The sequence below is a fragment of the Acomys minous genome (genome assembly GCF_964271855.1).
Source record: "Acomys minous genome assembly, chromosome: 2".
Taxonomy (NCBI): Eukaryota; Metazoa; Chordata; class Mammalia; order Rodentia; family Muridae; genus Acomys; species Acomys minous.
In genome coordinates, this window is record NC_140484.1 from 84,981,181 (window position 1) to 84,987,402 (window position 6,222).

The window sequence follows — 6,222 nt, forward strand, 5'->3', positions numbered from 1 at the left end:
ATTATTTTACAGAGCTTCCCATCTTGAAGTAGGACATGAAGTAGTGTGACTCACGGCTTTCTGCTTCAACTCATATGCTCCTAAAAGAATCCCGTGAATGTGCACTCGCCTCTCCCTTAGGACATACAAATCAGCGCTCTCAGTGTCGAGGAACCTGAGTCATCTCCCATAATGTGAAACTCCTCCCAGCCCTCCTCAGCCCCTGCAGTTGTGCATGCAGGTGACTGGACGCTAGCAGCCGTAGCAGCCACTCCCCAGGGCCTTCCTGCCGTGGCATCCCTGTGATTCCGTAATAAACAGTTTTTAATCAATGCTTGGAGAGTCCAGTGTTCACAGAAGTTCTGGAAGAAACCTTTCTCCTGTTTACTCAGCCACTTGGTCTTTTACTTATTAGCTCCCGATGACCACAGTGACGGTGCACACATGTAGCCCAGCTGCTGGGGAGGCCGAGGCAGGGAGAACACTCAACCCAGGAGACCAGCCTTAGCACAGCAAGAACACATCTATCAAACAGAACCTTTAGCCGTGTACCTTTAATCTCAGAACTCAGGGAGGCAGAGGCAAGCAGATCACTGTGAGTTCGAGGACGGCCTGGTCTAGAAGGAGAGTCCAGGACAGCCAGGGACACACAGAGAAACCCTGTCTCAAAACAAAACAAAACAAATCAAACAGAATCCTCCAATTTGCTTATTCCTACTTTCATGAAGTCAGCCACCTATCCAGCCAGAATTACACTTCCCCATTTAGCTACAGTCACATCCTCCAAACTTATAATTCATCCACCCATCCACCCATCCACCCATCCTTCCATCCTTCATCTACCCATCTTTTACCCATCTGCCTACCACTACCCCACCCCACCAGCCTTTAATCACCCCTTCTACACTTCGCATCCTCTGCCACCTTCCCCCTGCCCATCTGCCACGCACCCATGAATTTTTTCAGACTTTATTATGTATATGTGTGCATGTGATGCAGATACCAGCACAGGTCAGATCCCTGAAGCTGTCCTTACAGGTGTTGTGTGGGTGCTAGGAACCAAGCTTGCGTCCTCTGCAAGAGCAGGAAGCACTCTTAACTTCTGAGTCATCTCTTCAGCCCACACCCCATAGTCCTCACTGGAGGATTCTAGACAGGGCTCTACTACTGAGCCTTGGCCCCGCCCTCACCGGGGATAATGGCAGAAGCATGTTGGGGAGGCACCATATGGTGTATAGGTTAGATTTTCATCACTATGGCCAGAAAGCTAACGTACACAACTGAAAGGGTTTCTTTTGGCTCCAGAGGGTTCAGTCTGTCACGCAGAGTAAACAAGGCAGAGCAAGGAATGCGGAAGGGAGTCTGATGCCCTACTAGCTTCCTTGCTTTCTCATTTTATTTCACCCTGGACTTCGTGTGGCATCACCAGCATTCAGGGTAAGTCTTTGTTGTGTAGCAGTTTGCTCCAAATCTTGTTAAGACCCAAGAACTAAGAGAGGCTCCTTAAGATTCAGGAAGTAAGCCAGGCGTGGTGGTGCACATTACATATACACACACATGTACACATACTAAACAGACACACAGAAACAGAAGCGAGAGGCGTGGGCCCTGGCTACTCAGTGGGGTTAGAAGTAACCCCAGTATCGTTGGCTGGGCATGGTGGCGCACGTCTTTAATCTGAGCACTCGGGAGACAGAGGCAGATGGATCGCTGTGAGTTCGAGGCCAGCCTGGTCTACAGAGTGAGTCCAGGACAGCCAAGGCTACACAGAGAAACCCTGTCTCAAAAAACTAAAACAAAAAAGCCAGCTTCAGCCTAGCTACAAAGGAACAGAGAAAGCTAGACCCTGCCCGTACCCATCCGTCTAGATAGGCCACACCCCCTAACCTTGCTGAGATACCCCGCTGATGTGCACACCAAGGCAGGAGATGAGAGTAGACAATGACTCACGGAGAAGCTTATCCACAGCACTGTGCATCTAATAAGCTTTTAAATGACCAACACTGCATGCTGTACCATCTTTGCCGAGGAAGAGCAGGAAAGATAAGGCCTTGGTAGCACGTGTGCTTGCGCTCTCCCGGTTACTAGGAATGGACACACATCCAGTTAGAAATGTCTGTGCTTTCTCAGCACATCTGCCTCTCTGCGATGAGGCCAAGGTTGTGCTGGCTTTGAAGGCATGAAGGAGTCATGGAAAACAGCTAACGCATGGCACTGTGAGAGGCTCTTAGTGAAGGGGAAGCCAGAGTGGCCCAGCACTGAAGGAGTCGTGGAGAAAAGTGGAGGCTTTGCACTAGGAGAGCCCGAGACAGCTACTGGTAAAAGTGTGGCCCCTTTGCAGAAGCCCGTACATTAGGAGACGCCGATACTGTGGGATGACCACCAAGAACAGCAGCATTGTCGGATGGAGCCTGTCAAGGGCTGAGATTAGCTGTGTGTGCTAGAGGGCGGAGCCAGAGAAGTGGCCCGAGCCCTTTGAAGGATCCCGGAAGATCATGAGTGGGTCTCAGACACTGGACATGGGGTTGTTTACACAGTCAGAGTTTGATTTTGATTGCGACCGTGCCATGGTTCTTCCCTCTTAAAATAAAGTTTTATTTTAATTTTATAATTAAGAAACTTTAAAGTTTAAACTACTAAGGTCTCCCTCCCCCAAACCCCCCCACCCCTCCCCACCCCACCCCTACCCCCGAGACAGGATTTCTCTGCCCAGGATTTGATTATCCTGGAACTCACTCGGTACACCAGGCTGGCTTCGAACTCAGAGATTTGCCTGCCCCTGCCTCCCAAGTGCCGGGACTGAAGGTGTGTGTCACTCACCTGGCCTAATTTGGTTACTTTATATTTTATACTGTGATGTTCCTATTAATGTGAGATGTAGGGACGAATAGGGAAGGACCGGTTGTGGCTTAATAGTGATGCGTTTGTCCGGCAAGCTGACAAGGGTTTGGTTGTGCTGTCTAATTTTATGTTAACTCAACACAAACTAGAGTCATTGGAGAAGTGGGAGGGCCCAGCCCATTGTGGGTGGGACCATCCCTGGCCTGGTGGTCCTGGGCTCTATAAAAAAGCAGGCTGAGAGCTCGGCGGGTGGTGGCGCATGCATTTAATCCCAGCACTGGAGGCAGAGGCAGGCGGATTGCTGTGAGTTCGAGGCCAGCCTGGTCTACAAAGTTAGTCCAGGATAGCCAAGGCTACACAGAGAAACCCTGTCTCGAAAAACCAAAAAAAAAAAAAAAAAAGAAAGAAAGAAAGCAGGCTGAGCAAGCTATAAGCAGCACCCTCCATGGCCTCTGCATCAGCTCCCGCCTCCAGGTTGCTGCCCTGACTTTTCTCACTGATGGACTATGATGTGGAAGTTAAGCCAAATAAACCCTTTCCTCCCCAACTTTCACTGTCATGTTGTTTGTGGCAAAAACAAAAGAAAAACAAACAAACAAAAAACCAAAACCAAACAAAATAGACAAGGAAATAAAAAAGACCAAACTTCATTCCTGAGTCCTCTGGGACCTCAAGGCTAACGGCTGCCCCCTGGGTGTCTCAGGCTCAGGAGAGGGCAGTGGCCAGTACTGCGAGAAGCTGTACAGTGCAGTTGCCAGTGTTCTGTGCACATGATACGCACCTGACCCCAAGAATGGAGAAAGGACGGGGGGGGGGGGGCGGGGAAGAGGCTCTGCTCTGAGCAGGACAAGGCGCTAGCTCTGTCTGAGGTCCACACAGGTCCCTCTGGGGCCTGGCTTCTCCCTGTCCTTCCAGAGCTCACTTGCACATCTGGAAGCCCCTTGATGCTGGCCACCTGGTGTGTTCCCTGCTGGGGGCCTGCAACCCCATACCTGTCTCCTGGATGGGGGCTACCCTGACAAGTACAGCCCTGGGCTTCAACACCCCAGAGATCTAAACCTCTATAGGGAGCTCAGCAGTAGCTTCAGCCTCAGGTGTGAGACCCAGAATGCCTCTGTCAGGGTGCTGCCATGACAGGGGCCTGGCGGGGAAGGGCAGGCGGGAAGGGTAGCCAGCAGCCTACCTGTTGTCTGCACGCGAGTGAAGCTGAATGATGCTTTTCAGGGAAGCTCTCATGGTGTGGGGTCAGTGAGGCGGGGGCTGCTCTCTGCCTCAGGTGAGTGTCAGGCTCGCAGAATCCCACACAGCTCAGCTGGGACGCTACACACGGCAGAGCTGGCTGGCACTCGGCCTTGGGCCACAGGATCAGAGCAGCCCAGAGCCCTCCTAGGATCCCTGCATCCACGTCCTGAATGCTGGGATTGCAGATCCCGGCAGGCCTGGTGTGTGCAGTGCTAGGGATAGAACCCAGGGCCTTGTGCCTGTGTGGCTTTCCCAACAGACGCACACCCCATCCTAAGGGGCTTTTACTTCGGGAGCACATGGACAGAGCCTTAAACCTGGTTGCCAGCATTTTCCCCAGGCCATGGGTTTTGCTCCATGCTTGCTTTCCTGGTGTTCCCCATGCTGCCATGGATCCCTGGTCCTTCCTCCCTCTCCTCCGCACACACAGTTCTGAGCATCCTGCAAATCCTGTCTGCTGCAGACTGAACCCAGAATCTCTTCGACACCAGCTACACAGGGCTTCCCCAGGCCACGCTGGGGGTCTCACTTGTCACTGTGGGAAAGTTCAAAGCAGAATGGGGATAGGGTGCAAAGTCAGGGTGTAGGGGACCTTGTGGTAGGAGCTCCAATGAAAGTGATGGGGCCTCCTGCAGCCATGCTGACCGCATACAAGGACTACTGTCAACCATGGTCCATAACTCCATCTCTAGAGGATTATAGGGGATCTGCTGCACAGATTCGAGTGTTTCTGTGGGTGACCCCATTGCTCAGTCTGCAACTCCTTAAAGGGTCAAACTGATGCTATGTGCTAAACATGGCCACTACAAGCCACAGTGACCCAAATGTTCCTCTTGGCTGGCCAGTTACCATGGGAGCAAAGATCCCTCAAGCAGACAGTACTCTGCAGGTACTCACCCTAAAGACTGCTCCTCCAACACTGGGCGGTGGTGGCGCATGCCTTTAATCCCAGCACTTGGGAGGCAGAGGCAGGCGGGTCTCTGTGAGTTCGAGGCCAGCCTAGTCTATAAAGTGAGTCCAGGACAGCCAAGGCTACACAGAGAAACCCTGTCTTGAAAAACAGACAGACAAACAGACTGTCCTTCCAGAGCTGGGAGCCAAGGTCAGACCTTGCTCTGGGGACCCCACTCTCAGGAACCTTTGTTTATCCTGCTCATAACAGCATGCACAGAATCTGACCTCATTAGTTTCCTCAGGGCAGTCCAGGTAGGACACGCCTTTCCTCTGAGTCTTCTCAAAATGTCCTTAGGTTGTGACTTCACTGACCAGCAGTCCCCCCACACTGCTTGGTCCAAGGCCATAAACTACCCAGTGTAGCTGCTGGGGACCAGACTCGGGTCTCAGTTGATTATTTTTTTTAAATCAAGACAGGATTTCTCTGTGTAGCCCTGGCTGTCCTAGACTCACTCTGTAGACTAGGGTGGCCTTGAACTCAGAGATCCCTCTGCCTCTGCCTCCTGAGTGGAGTGCTGGCATTAAAAGCGAGCACCACTACTCCCTGGCAGCTGCTGGCTTTTTATGTGGGATCTATCCTGGAAATTGAAGTCAGGTCCTCTTGCTTGCTGGGCAAGCGTTTTACCGGTGGAGCTCTCTGCACAGCCCTCTCTGCCCACTGCTGCAGTGGTCCAGCACTGTCTGAGGTATCCTTCTCGGTGTGTGTGCGCTCTTGTGCCTTTGGCTTGTCTGTCTTCCGCTGCCAGTGTGAACAGTGACCAGCCTCAGTCTCAATGTGGTGCTGCATCCTCGCCGATAATTTGGTTACAACTTACGTTCCTGCCAAGCAGGTGGACTGGACATGAACAAATATCACTAGGTACCTTGTGTTTGCCTTCATTGTTGTGTTTGAAATGGGCTCACTCTGCCAGGTATGGTGGCACACCCCTTTCATCTCAGCACTTGGGAGGCAGAGGCAGGCGAATCACTGTAGTTTATAAAGCAAGTCCAGGACAGCCAAGGCCACACTGAGAAACCCTGTATCAAAAAACAAACAAACAAACAAACAAAAAGGGCTTACTCTGTAGCCTGGGCAGGCCTTAGAGCAATCCTTCCACATGCTGAGCGTGCCGAGCCACTGCTGTACTGAGGAGTGTCAGACCCAGCCATTTGGTTTGTTCCCGTTTGTCTCCCCAGAGTCTCCTCTCAAAGATAAGACACACAGGC

General features: G+C 51.9%; 1 protein-coding gene across 1 annotated transcript in view; it reads left to right on the plus strand.

The window, feature by feature from the left end:
- Positions 1-311, plus strand: part of VRK3 (VRK serine/threonine kinase 3) — a 29,500-nt gene extending 29,189 nt beyond the window's left edge. The window contains exon 15 of the mRNA XM_084751781.1: positions 13-311. The gene's annotated coding sequence lies outside the window, so the exon portion shown is untranslated. The remainder of the gene's footprint in view (positions 1-12) is intronic.
- Positions 312-6,222: the final 5,911 nt, after the last annotated feature.